This window comes from Aptenodytes forsteri, unplaced genomic scaffold (genome assembly GCF_000699145.1).
Source record: "Aptenodytes forsteri isolate BGI_AS27 unplaced genomic scaffold, ASM69914v1 Scaffold307, whole genome shotgun sequence".
NCBI lineage: Eukaryota > Metazoa > Chordata > Aves > Sphenisciformes > Spheniscidae > Aptenodytes > Aptenodytes forsteri.
This window is the reverse complement of record NW_008795303.1, coordinates 1,567,504-1,581,933: the sequence shown is the minus strand read 5'-3', so window position 1 is coordinate 1,581,933 and position 14,430 is coordinate 1,567,504. Positions and strand designations below refer to the sequence as shown.

Here is a 14,430-nt window from a genome sequence, read left to right as displayed (position 1 = left end):
CGCATGCCACCCTTAAAACGAGGGTGGGCTTAGCTCTGGCTTTCAAGACAACCAAAACCATGTCTGTGGGAACTGAAGACATTGTCACCATACCCAGGGAGACCGCTGCCTGCTCCGAAGCTGGAGGACAGTATTGCCCATGCAGTGATATCTTGATCCTTATCACAGCCCCTCACTTTCTGACAAGAAGCGTTGTTCCCTCCAGCTGTTACTTGTACAGACTTTCAACAGCCAAGTGGAGAGAATATGAATTTGGGGAAGAAAAGCCCAGTTAGGCCTGTTACAGCAGTTGTACATCTTACACTGAACACCATCATCCCTACTATGGGAGAAAAGCTGCTATCCCTGCCACAAACCATAACAGCCAGAGCCCCAGCCTGCAAAGGCTGTGCTTGCCTTTTTTTTTTTTTAAAAAAAAAGGCTTTACTAAGCTGGTTGTGCTGTCCTGCCTGGGAAAGTCTGCACAGGAGATGTGCAAGCATTTCAAATTTCCCTTGCTTTCCTAGATCTGTCGCCTCCACTGTCTTAATATTCAACAGTTTGTATTTCTGTAAACAGTAGGATGAAGGTCCCTAAACCACAAGTGATCATCACCCCACATGAGCCCCCAGTCTGGGTCCCCTGCATTCACCCTTCCTGAAACAGAAGGGTCACCAGGAACTCCCAGTGGTGCCACAGTGCAGGGAGACCAATTACGTACAGCAGGACAGTACTGACTTGCACTATTTTTATTAGCAGTATGATGCAACGCTTGCATACACTGAAAAGTATACAAGACTTCCTCATTACTCTGCACCGCTAAGATAGACCATCTTCTCTATCCCCTTCCATTACACAGCTCAAGAGAAGACTTCCTACCCCCCGACCGCCTGTTTTCCAGACTGAACAAACCCCGCCATCTATCCCCATGGCTCCTATGCTCTAACCTCCTGATCATCTTGGGGGCCTCCACTGGACTTCTTCCCATACATATCTTGTCTGGTCACGGCACTCCAGCTGCAGTCTCGGAAGCGCTGAACAGAGAGGAGAGACTGCTTTGCATGCCCCTGCTCAGCTGTGCTCTTCTAATGGAGCCCAGGATGACCCCATCAGCGAAGCTGATTCTGCAAAGCTGCTTCGCAACCAGTCTGTGCCCAGGCTGCACAACTGCATCAAGTGAATTCGGTACCCACTGCAGGACTGCACATTTGCCTTGTTTGAACTTGGTGAGGTTCCTGTCAGGCCCTCGATTCATGTTCACTGCCTTGTTGATTTCAGGAAATAGAAAATAAACATCCTGTTATTCATAGATCAATTTGAAACAGTTTTATAATAGATACAGAAACCCTGACAAAAACATGGTGATATATTTACAGTGCAATGTTAAAATCTCATCGCATCAAAATTCATCTTCCATTATTCATTTCATTCATGGTTTTTCATCTTTTTATTGGGCTACATTAAGACAGCAGGCATTTTTATCATAACTTCCAACTCAAACTTAACTGCACAGACAGTGAAATCTTACTGCAGCTTTAATCTCCCCATTGGTTAACATTTCGTTCCAGTCCTTTTAAGCTGTTGCTGGCTCATACAATTCCTCTAGGTAACTAATGCTTCTGAGCTCTTTTAAACTCTACTGCAACTTAAACACAATCCACACTATTGTTTTTTCTTTAAACATAAACCCCACCGCTTTCCTATCTTTTGTCACAGATTTTAGTGCTTGAAAATACCTTCTTACTAATTTCATTTAACTCCAAAGGCTTTTTTTATGTCCAAAACCAATCATTTAACCAAGGAGCAGCCTTCTAATATATCATTTACTCTGATTCCTGTTCTGGCATGTACAAACTTCAATTCTTTTAGCAACACCATTTCCCAGTACTAGTATCGGAGGTCCGGAAAGAAAATCTGCTTCCAGAACAGCCCAGATAAAAAGGGAGTCAAGACCTCAGTTACACATCGAAGTTGGCCAACATCAGCTTCACTATGAAATGCTTGACTTCGCTTAACACTGGGTAGGTACCACCTTCTCTGCCGGAGGCTGAAGACAGTAACATCACAAAAGCTGTAACTCATCTCCTCGTACAGGAAAAGGCATCTTGAACATCACAAGCAGACATCGTATTCAGACTCTTCTGATGGGTCTTTTCCAATCCGGGGTGCTGGTGGGGAACACACCACCTCCATGCTGGTCCCCTTCCCACCATTTCAAACGGCCCTATTCCCTCAGGCCTCACAGGGCAGACCTGTCTACAAGCAGAAAGAATACAGCTAAGTGAGAGTGATCAATTCATCCCTCTCCCCTGTTCAGCTAGGTGCTACAGATTTAATTACTGTTTTACTAGATTAACAGCATTATTCTTGTGCCCAGGAGCATAGAGAGCAATGAAGAAACAAAGAACACCTGTTAAGCACAAAAGTAATACAAAGAGACTGATAACCGAGTGCAAAGGAAACAGATTACATCACAAGAATCACAACCACTGTTAAGTGCTCTAATGAGTGACAACACGATTATATTCTCACCCGCGGTGGTCCTTGTAATTCCAACTTGAAGAGCAGCATTTTGTACGTAGTCACGGTATAGCAGAAAGCCATCTTCAGTTCCAAGGGTGCATAGCCACCAGCGGTTTTCATTGAAACCTAATGCAATGGAGAACATTTTCAGGAAATAAGTACGATTCAGGCTGAGGAGTTACAAGAGATACTTAAGTGATAACTTCCTTGAAAACGTACTTTTGTAATCAAAGTACAGCAAACAACAAGACTCAAATAGCAGACTACAGAGCAATGCATTAGCAAATACAGCTGGATAAAGAGCTGGGGAATGCTAACGCTTTCCCACCTAGCCCTTCCAGGAGGTTACCTGGAATTCTCTACCACTATTCAGGAACCCCAGCAGCAGGCAGCCTGACAACACATTTTGACCGCACTACAAATTAAATCGGAGCCCAGTGCATTTTCTGGTAGAACTGTATAAATGTACTTGAACATTTTGACCGCACTACAAATTAAATCGGAGCCCAGTGCATTTTCTGGTAGAACTGTATGCAAATGTACTTCAGAGTTGAAGAAGGGAATGCAATGGCACACCAAGGCCAGCTCTCATATCTACAAAATACTGCTCAGCAACAAGTTAAGGAAGAGCAAACTGAGCAGGTGTAACTTTTTTTATGTGACTGATTTGGCTTGCTCTCACAGTCTTTTGCAACTTTTTCAGTTTGCTGTTGCACACTCTACCCCAAATACAATGCAATCCACTCTTTTTTATCTAATCGTCCCTCAATTTTTAACGCAATTTAATTAGGCCATTAGGCTTCGTCAGCCAGGTTCACACTGCAATCTGAAGTGCACACACACAAATGAATAATGGGAAAAGAGAAAGGATTTTATCGCTCCACTGAGATAAGGAGTCATTATTTAGCCAGTCAAAGAAACACTTGTATCTCCAAGGAACCTCGGCCATCCGCACTTCCCTTCACAGGAAGGAAACTAAGTTGAGGACAGAAGAATTCCGAGACGCCTGGGAAACCTGCCAAACGCTGAGGCTCCCAAATGGCTCTTTTGCACAGGGGCAGTGTGATACATAAGGACAAGCAAGAAGGCTGAATTCCCAACAGCTACATGGTCAAGACAAAATGTCAGCTGGATAGAAAAATCTCAAGTCAAGCTTTGAAAAAATTAATGAAGTGTTTTTTCTGTTTCTACTATTATTTTTCTGATAAAAGTTTTAACTATTGTCTTTTTTAGATTTTTTGAGTAAATGCTTGTAGCTTGCGTATTTCCATAGCCTGGTGTATATTACACATTATTGTGTGATTATATTATGATTCTATTGTGATTTTACCACAACTAGAAAATAAGAGGGAACTCCTTAGTAAAGGGCAAGGCAAAACCACGAAACAAGGCATGTATCAGTTTTCCCACCTCCTCAGTGCCCCTCCTTTAATATCTAATAGGTAACGGCGTCCAGGATAGGGAACACTTAAACTGGACACAAGTTAAGTGCGTTGGGCCTGATGGGAGGCAGCCACGAGCACTGAGGGAGCTGGCTGATGGCACTGCGAGGCCGCTCTCATCACTGAAAGGGCACGGCAATTGGGAGAGCTGTGTGAGGACTAGAGGAAAGCAAATGTCACTCCGATCTTCAAGAAGGGCAGGAAGGAGGACCCAGGGAACTATAGACCCTGGGAAGGTGACAGATCAGCTATTCCTGGAAACCATTACCAGACCAAGCAGGGCAAGAAGGTAACTGGGAGTAGTCAGCATGGATTTACAAAGGGGTCATTTGCAAATCTTTAGGGATCCTAATCTGATAGCCTCTATGATGAGGTGACCAGTTCAGTGGATATGGGGAGAGCAGTGGATATTGTCTTCCTTGATTTCAGGAAGGCTTCTGACACTGTCTGCCACATCATCTTCATTGACAAGCACATGAAGGACAGGCTAGATAAGTGGACAATGAGGTGGACTGAAAACTGGCTGAACAGGTGGGCCCAGAAGGTTGTGATCAATGGCACAAAGTCCAGTTGGAGGCTAGTAAGTAGCAGAGTACCCCAGGAATCAGTACTGGAGCCAGTCCTTTTCCAACATCTTCATTTACGACCTGGATGACACAGCGCACCCTCAGCAAGTTTGCAGGTGATACAAAGCTGAGAGGAGTGGCTGATACACCAGAGGGTCATGCTGCCATCCAGAGGGACCTCAACAGGCTGGAAAAATGGGCCCACAGGATCTCATAAAGTTCAAGAGGGAAATGCCAAATCCTGCACCTGGGGAGGAATAATCCCAGGCACCAGGACAGGCTGGAGGCCAAATGGCTGGAAAGCAACTTTGCAGATAAGGACCTGGGGGTCTTGGTGAACTCAAGAACCACCATGAGCGAAGAATGTGACCTGGCCCCAAAGGCGGCCAATGGCATCCTGCACTGCATTACAAAGAAAGTTGCCAGCAGATGGGAGAGAGATGATCCTTCCCCTCTACTCGGCACTGATGAGATACCTGGAGTGTTGTGTCCTGTGTTGGGCTCCCCAGTACAAGAGTGAATGGAAAACAACTGAGGGACTGGACCATCTTTCATGTTGCAAAAGGCTGAAAGAGCTGGGACTGTTCAGCCTGGAGAAGGCAGGACGAAATCTTACAAATATTTATAAACATCTAACAAGAGGGTATAAGGGTATAAAGATGACAGAGACACAGCCTTCCCAGTGGTGCCCAGGGACAGGACCAGAAGCAGTGGTCACAAACTGAAACATGGGAGGTTCCCTCTGAACATCAGGAAACTTTTACTTTGAGGGTGACCGAGCGCTGCTACAGGTTGCCTGGGGAGGTTGTGGAGTCTCCATTCCTTGGAGACCAAACCCAAACAGACATAGTCCTGGGCAACCTGCTCTACCTGACACCCTGCTTTGAGCAGGGGGTTGGAATATATGATCTCCACAGCACCCTTCCAACCTCAGATATTCTGGGATTCTGTGAAAAGCCTGCCCCAATTTCAGCTGCAGAGGTGAGATGGGAGTTCACACTGCAGGGCTCAGGAAAGAAGTAATTTCCAGTAGCAACGGTAACTACCAGACTGTCTGACATACAGCACATTACTGGGGTGACCTGAACACTAGGGATGGGGACAGGGCTCCAACTCTTCATCTGAAGCATGCACAGAGAAAATTTTTTCTTTGGAACAATCTTTTACAAAGCAATGCTACCTAAGTGAAGGATGCAACAAGGCATAGCAGGTAGAGAGTAAAAGGTAGGAAAAAAAAAAAAGGAGACAAAGCTTCCATGGAGAGTATGCTAGGATTCTGCCTGTCTTGGGTAGAAATTTTGAACTATTTCAGTCTTGGAAATCAAAGACCACATGGGCAATTTTTCAGTATTAGTTATAACTCACAGTACAGTTTGAGCTGTATTACTGCAGAAAGATTTCTTCTCTCATGTTGCCCTTTCCATACTTTTTACAGAATGACAAAGGACCCCATTATGCTTATATTTCCCATGCAAGTCTCTAAAGTTTTACTGCTTACTTTCTACACTTAATTTACCAGCTGACTTGGAAATCAGTAAAAGGACCCCTCTAATTAGCAATAAATCACATCAACTACTACTATAGGATCACAGAATGGTTTGGGTTGGAAGGGACCTTTGAAGATCATCTAGCCCAACCCTCCTGCCATGGGCAGGGACATCTCTCACGCGTCATTAATAAATAGCTCTATATATCTTGTTCTATAGCTACCTAGTTCTCTATTTACTGTTAACACAACTATAGAGACAACTCTGAGTACATTTACTAGGCCAAATGAACACAGGAGAGAACTAACCCAAATTCTTCTTGCTTTATCAGTAGAACTTGGCACATCTCAGTTAAATCCCATCAGTGGATTTTTCCTTTATAAAAGCAACTGGTATTTTGGAATTTCAGAACTATCAGAACTACTGAACCAAGCTGCATAAATCTCCCTTTAAAACCTTCGTATCTGTCAGTCCTACAGAGATGCTTCCAACATCCAGGGTAGATGATACTACATAGCTATGTGTACGCAAATGAACTCTACCCCAGGTTTTACAGAGTACGTGGCCACAGCCTTCCAGACCAAAGCCTACTGGCTAATCCCGAGGAGAGTTCAGAATCGGAAACTACAATGTTGATCGTACAAACTGGATTCTGAGTGCAATGTATCAATAACATCCAGTAGCTCAGACATGGCAGCATATTAATGTGGCACTATGGGTTTTGATGTAAGACGCATTATGACTAGCCAGATTTTGAGCTGTCTGCAAGAGGCTGTGTAAATATACTTCAAGTCCTTTAAAAACATGTTAACATATGACAGGAATTATGCAAGGAATTACATTACCTGAAAGCAAGTATTAGTTGAAGTGTAGGGGCAGAACTACTCTACATCAAATCGTAAATGTCAACAAAAAGAGGGCTCCTAATTTCAGTAATTGCTGAATAAAGCCAAATATCCTAATACGTACCTCGTACTAACACTTGGTTTAGGCTTCCCTTTTGTATGCATAAGATAGCAGAAGGATTCTGCACAAGCCAGTCTTCATCTGCATTTTAAGATTTTAATAGTAACCTAAAAAATAAAGAGACAGTAAATAACTGCAACACTTCAAACAAACTAGAAAATACAGTAGCATTTCTTTTCAAATACCCGTAAGTGTAATATGGAGAAATAAACCGTAATAAAACGTCACATTATCAGAAAAAAAAATCCATTTATTCTCTACCCATTCTTACCAGTTAGTTGTTACTACACAGACTTCTCTAAAGATTTTAAATTTAATTTTACTACCTCATTAAACAACATTAATGAGTTCCTAGATTTTCATACTTCTGCTTGGATTAAGTGCAGTTCTGCTCCAAAGAGCCCTAAGTCATTTCTCTTTGGAGGGTTTTTAAAACACACGTATCAAACACAACACTGTCTTCTTCTAGGCCTGCCAATGCATGTGGCCAAAGTGACATTTCATCCTTCTCATATTACTGCCACTACAATAATTAGGATCCCTGCACACAACACAGTTATTAATGAAACTTGAGAACTAACTGCTCTCACTGTAGTTGTACTGAGGGTACGGAAGCAGAAATACAGTCTCCTCCCTGTTCCACAGCCTGCTGCGATACAGACATTTAACAGATGCTTTAAAGGGGCAAAGCTATATATGAAAATAATACAACTGAACTGGACCAAAATATTGTCCTACTTTATAACAACATCTCAGAACAGAACTGCATACAAGTCTCATTAAAATACATTTTAATACTAAAAGCATTAGAAATTGATGCAACAGTTTAAGACTTTTGTAATTTCAAAACTTCTGCAATAGATCTGCTTGCATTTGCAGTAAGTGCAGTTGGAAGAACAAACAGCAAGTCAGAGTATAATTTTATTCCTGTTACATTTATTAATTCATAATTAAAATTACTGTAATTATATTTAAAAAGGCCTAAATAATAATTGAAAGCATTACTAAGAGTATCCATCCTGAACTCCGTCTGTCTTCTTCCAGAGTCCACACGCAAATTACCCAAAGTGTTTAAAATGCAACAGCTCCCTGCCCCAGTCATTCAGGCTTCAAAACAGCTCTCACCCATACGCACACATTCCCCTCCCTCCCCCCCAATTAAAATCACCTCTTCTCCACAAATGCCTGATTTAAAATAACATGCAAGTACTGCAATGTTTGATAGGTTTAACATAATCCATTACTCAGGCTGGGAAAGCAGACATAGAAACATGTTGCAGAGCCAAGGAGCCCTAAAGAAATCTCTGAACAGAGGAAGTCTGCCTGGAAAGCCCCCGATTACAGCAACAGAAGGGGATGAAGAACTCTGTATGCTCACAGATAAAGACTTCTTAAAACAATTTACCAACATCCTGAGGTTCTGTTTGATGATCAGAAAACTTCGCACACCCTGCAAATATTTGTTACAGAAAGAATTACTCTGGAAAGCCACACACAAGTTGCACCTTTCAGGCTAGCTTCACTTCAGGAACAGCCCCAAAAAGCAACTCAGAAGTGACATGTGCAAATTACAACACAACCACAAACATATACAATAAAGGTAACATTTACCTTATCAGGTACAGCTGAAAAACAGCTGAGGCTAGCAGCTCAGAATAGATACGATTTCAAAGTTGGCACAATTTAATGTCTGAGTCCTATTAAAAGTGCTGTTAATTCCTCAATTCTCCTATTTGCTTCCTTTTCATCCCCCCCCCCCCCCATGGTGCAGCTTACTATATATCAAGTTTCAAAAGTTCTGTTATCTATTCCATAACACAGACATTCAGGAAGATGGATACTTTCTTCCTAAAGCAGGTATGACAAAGCACAGCCCACTAACCCTTTATAACTAGAGCTATAATTTTGCAAGTGCTAGTATTAAAATCATTTAGCAGGTCAAACACAAATCGATGACTGTCAGCCTCAGGGACCAGGCTGGAATTGTCATCTGGACAAATATTAGTGTCCTAGGACATTACCTCCACATGGTCAAACTAATCCAGCTATTGATAAGTATGTACCCATCTTAAAGGGAAGCTACAATTACAAACTGCACATCTTTCAGTGTGTATTTTAATATTATGAAAAAACCATAATTAATTACACTTTTCTTCCTTTCTTCCCCTGTCTACAAACAGGAAGGCTAAGACCTCCAAAGTCCTAACACAGTCTCTCCAGTTTCCATAACAGACAGAGTATATTATCTTCTCTTTCTTGGCCACCCAGATTTACTGAGGAGAAAGCAGTGAGCCAGATTCTTGGCAACTAGTAGATACTAGTGACAAAACTGTAGCCAAATAAATCTGGTATGTTTTTGAAGACAACCCCTAAAACCAGCCAGTAAGACCATATGGTAGTGTTACAAATTAATCATTTACCATAACCCAAATACTTACAAAGTGATTATACAGTGTGTGGGTTTAAATTTTTTTTTTTTCTCCTTAAACAGTATGTCTCTGCCTCTGCACTATTTCTTCAGGATTCTCTCTTTACAGGAAATTACGATCATTTCAACCTCTACCCCATATAAGAGACTTTATGATTAACAGCAATTACTTTGTTAGACCTGAACGTGTCCTGGCAGCTAGTGCTGAGAAAAGGGATTTGTAAGAGCGAGCAGGAGCACAGCAAATAGTTATTTTTAAAGTAACACTTTTAATCATCTTAATTCATATGATAAAGCTTTTCTTTAAATTAAAGCTCAAAGTGGGTATGGTGCCAAGCAAAATGAATCTGAACTATTCTAGAAGGCTAACAGCATGATAAACATGCCTATTCTGAAGAGAACAGATACATCACACACAAACTGAGTGATACTGTGCATATATTGTGCCATTCATTATCAAGGAAAATTGAAAACCAGCTCAACCTACCTCAAGTAACATATTCAGCTTAAGAGTACTCTCCACTACTGTCTTCCAATACTGAATCGCGATGCAAGACAAGCTCCAAGCTGCCACAGCAGCATACCAAGCAGAAACAGCCACGACAATCTACAACACTGAAGGACATTTTACATTTACCTTGCACACTGATGCTATGCAGCTTCACTGGCTTGACCGACAGAACAGGTTGGTTTCTTGGTTGTTATGTTTTAATTTAACAGGATTTTTGGTGGCTACTGTAACAAAGAGCTTCCCCCCCTATATTTCCCACCATTTCCCCCTTTATTTTATGTCTACTTTAAAAATTACCTAGCAACACAGAACAGCAGCATGGGTAAATTTTGACTTCCACTGAAGTGGACCATACGACATTTTGCACCAGCAGGCATAGGTATCATTTTGAGAGTAGCAAAGCCACTATCCATCATACAGAAAGGAAGAACTCCAATGCCGAGCTGTTCTCAGGAAAACACACAATCCCTTGTGGCCATTTATTTGGGGTTTCCAAAGGGAACCCGAGATGATCCGCAGAGCTGTGTTCATGTTTGCATTTGTTCAGGTTTACCTATCAAAAGGTAACAGATAAAAACGTTGGCTGCTGACATACTAACAGAAGATACAGTGCTAGACATTTTTAAATGGTCAAGCAATCTTTTCCTCCCCATTCTTCTCTTAGTTTTTACTCACGTCTGGCCAAACCCGCTCCCCTTATCATGAGTAGCCTCTGCTGAGGACAAAAGCACACATTTGCAACAATAAAACCATCAGAGAGTAAATCAGTTGTCACCCTGGCATCACTGCATGGCTGCCAGTGATTACAGGAGACAAACTGCATCATAACCTGTCCCAATCTTACGTTCCCCAAATTCTTTCCTTAAGAGCATATACTTGCAGACAGCTAGAAGCAAGTAAGTATTTAAAGGAAAAAGTGAACATTACCAAATTAAGGCTCAAAAGGAAAATTAAGTTCCTAGAAACAAAAGAGCAAATACTACTTGAACTGAGCCAGCAAGGTATTCAATTTCCTTGACAAGACTATTAAAAACATTTTACATCTGTTTCAGTTTTCAGTTTATAAGGTATAGGGTATCTGAAGTTAGCACCTCACACGGAATAAGGAATGTGAATGTAGTAATATTCCTCTTCTGGAATCAGATTTCAAAAAGAAAAAATGGTGGCAGTTACTAGTGACTAGGTAATAAACCCGTACCAGTGACAATACTATGATCAAAGAACATTTATTTTTCTGTTTTGCCTGGATTGCGAAACTTCACTCATACAGAAGTTAAACTATTTCTTCAGTATTTGGGGACTGATGAGCATGTCTGAAAATATTTAAACAGAAAGAACAAAGATTTCATCTGTGCAGCTTAAGCAAGGTTTGAATTTGAAGACACTGAAATTTATAAGTACTTTGTAAATTTAATAAAAATTGTTTATTTGCGAGTCATTATGTTCCTAGATGTAAGACCGTGCATTTAATACAAAAGGAGGATCCATTTTTTTTGGTAAAAAAGATACTCTACAATTTCAAAGAAGTTTGGATTTGATCAGTAGAAGGGAATGAAGTCTTTAGTTTCTTAACGTCACTCAGGCTTCTATTGCACAGTATAATTAAAGTGTTATGTTTTTATATATATTTTATATATATACACATTATATTTTTGCAAAATTTTGTGAACTGTGAGGCTGTGGTTATACAAAGTAATTAAAATAATCCTATACGAAATAGCAACTCAATCCCGTATTTTTGAATACAGCCCCCTCCCCTATATTGCTCACTAACATTCCCATGTCCAGTTGAGGAATCTGCAGCACCAGAATAGCTGGCTAATCACACAGTGATTTTCATAATTATCCATTCTATGTATGTTGTCATTAATGCAGCAGAAATGTCTTCAGATATTCTGATTTCTACTTTCAATGATAAGTGTTCATGCTGAGCAGCCTGGAAAAACATCCAGGTAACAGTATCATTTCTCCATTCAGACTCACATGCCCTTTTACATGGATGCAAAGTTCCTGAGCATTTTGTGATACTTTACCTTACCATGAACAGCTAAGAAGTACAAAAATGTTGAAGGAGCAAGGGAATAACCTTTAACCCTCATCATCTCTTTCACCTGGAAGTAATGACGTATAGATGTGACTTCACCAATTAACAAGAGAACTTAAGAAACCTGACATATCAAAAGTATCTGAAACCATTGCATCACTCAGCATTGGAAGTTACAGTTAAAACTTCATGAGCTTGTTTTATGCCAGGTTCTAGAAATTCTGTGTGATTTCACCTATCACAGAAACTTATGGCTTGTTTACATAGAGTTTGAAACAAATTTAGAAAAGTCTGCTGTAAACTAGATATAGTTAAACCAGCACAGCTAGCCTACAGTTAAGTAGTATCAGTACTGCTCTACTACTTTAACAGAAGTCAGGATATCATTGCGCTACGTGCTGTGCAAACAAGTTTACAATTATGCAATCTGAGATGACAGAACCACTAAGAAAATTTGAGAGACATTTGTATCAATTTAGTTTGATTTCAAAATAAATTGTTTTAAAGTAGCAAAAATGCGTATAGCCTAAGAGACAGTTTTCTCAGATTTTATAGTTCTAAGACTACAGAAAATCAGCATAAACTTTGTATTATAGCAAAATACTTATATATAGTTGAGATGTGACGACCTCACTAGTTTGAGGATATTTTGGATCTTCCAAAAACTAGGGGGGAATCTAGTTTCAAGGGAAACATCCTAGATTGTGCATAACCCAACTTTCTCTAATTTAAAAAGCCAGCATTCCTAAGGAATTGTGAAACTCTCTGATAACACAGTGCATTTACTTCTGAAGTGTTAGCAATGCTGCTTTACACAACTTCATACAACACTCCCCATTCCCTCCTGTAGGATTCCTTACCTGTCATTTTTGCAGCAGGTGCCAAGTTAGGCCAGTGTCCTAACCTCGTCTTCCAAAATAATGACAGCAGAATTTATTATCTTTGTGGGGCTAAAATCTCTGAAGCCATAAGACTGTGCTGGGGGAAAGGGCAGGGCAAGCTGTGGTCGCACCATCCTTATAAAGAGCAACAACTCAAGAGTCACTCAAAGAGCTTTCATCTTTGAAGTGCTTCATTTGAAAACGTAAAATTTAACAATACTAAGCATTACATACATCTATATCGAAATGACACCTACTAAGGAACCATTCAAATACCTAAGCATGTAATAGGCTTTTAATGTTAATTCATATAAAGTTCAATAAAGTCAAAGCTTTATTTAGATGACAGAATCACAGAAGGATTAATATCGGAAGGGACCTCTAGAGATCATCTGGTCCAACCCCCCCTTGCTCAAGCAGGGCCACCTAGAGCTGGCTGCCCAGGACCATGTCCAGACAGCTTCTGGTATCTCCAAGGATGGAGACTCCACAACCTCTCTGGGCAACCTGTACCAGTGCTCGGTCACTCTCACAGTAAAAATGTGTTTCCTGATTTCAGAGGGAACCTCCTGTGTTTCAGTTTGTGCCCATTGCCTCTGGTCCTGTCAAAAGATTTGGTAATTCATTGTGCAATTAAGTAATTTCCTTCCTATGCTAACTCTGCTGGGTGGCAATTTTTATCTCTGACTACTTCATGACAAATACAGAACACCAACTTCTGGCTTCCACCATAATAAAGCCATATTTGGTAGAAAAAAGAAAATCTTACATTAGATTTGAAATACACAGGAAATGGAATCTGTATTTCAAGACAACAGAACAGCATTACAAACTGCAAGGTATCCTGCAAATGTTTTATCATATATTGGTCCACTGACATAAAGACTTACCTGTTTATGAAAAAAACACAAAGCAATGTTGAATAAAGGTACCATTTCTCATGAAAACTCGTGTTTTGTAGAGATGAAGGTATTTACAGATCTTTTTCAATATGACGTAACTAGTCCTTGCAACAAACCAAGCCTACGCTTGGCCAGTCTAAACAGATTACTGTTCAGACCTGGGCTAAAAGTTGTGCATAACACCACCAAGGAACCTGTAAAAATTTTTAAGGCAAAATATGCAGTGGACTCAACCGCACAAAACTGAAAAGGAGATATTTTTTACTTGCTACTGTTGTACAAGCTTCATCGTCTGGCAAGCTGGGACTCAGACTTGGCTTTTTGTCCTTTACTTGCACAACTGGACATATTGCTGATGCTGCACTAAGATTTATCTCAACTTTCTATTACCATTTTACTTTCCTTATTTCAGTAAAAGTGGCTACTACCTGTAAGATAAAGTTATTGTTCCCACCCAAAGTGAAATAGCTTTCTAAGTGAATATCAAACATTAAAAAAAGCATTAAGCCTCAGCTCTCATATACGTAGAGCTAAGGAAGCACCTGCTAACATGTGATGAAGAGGACCAAAAAGCACAACATTAGGAATAATTTCAACTTTGAATAACAGATTTAACTATCAGGCATCTCAGTGTATGTTAGGAATACCATTAAAATGAGCCCTTCCACTATCTACCCCCCTTAAAAGACATTCCAGTTGGC

General features: G+C 40.6%; 1 long non-coding RNA gene across 1 annotated transcript; it reads right to left on the bottom strand.

The window, feature by feature from the left end:
* Positions 1–442: 442 nt before the first annotated feature.
* On the bottom strand, positions 443–7,064 carry LOC103898978. Its single transcript, XR_657575.2, has 3 exons — positions 6,967–7,064; positions 2,512–2,628; positions 443–2,235 (listed from the first exon to the last, which is right to left on the bottom strand). It is a non-coding gene; the product is annotated as an uncharacterized LOC103898978 (long non-coding RNA).
* Positions 7,065–14,430: the final 7,366 nt, after the last annotated feature.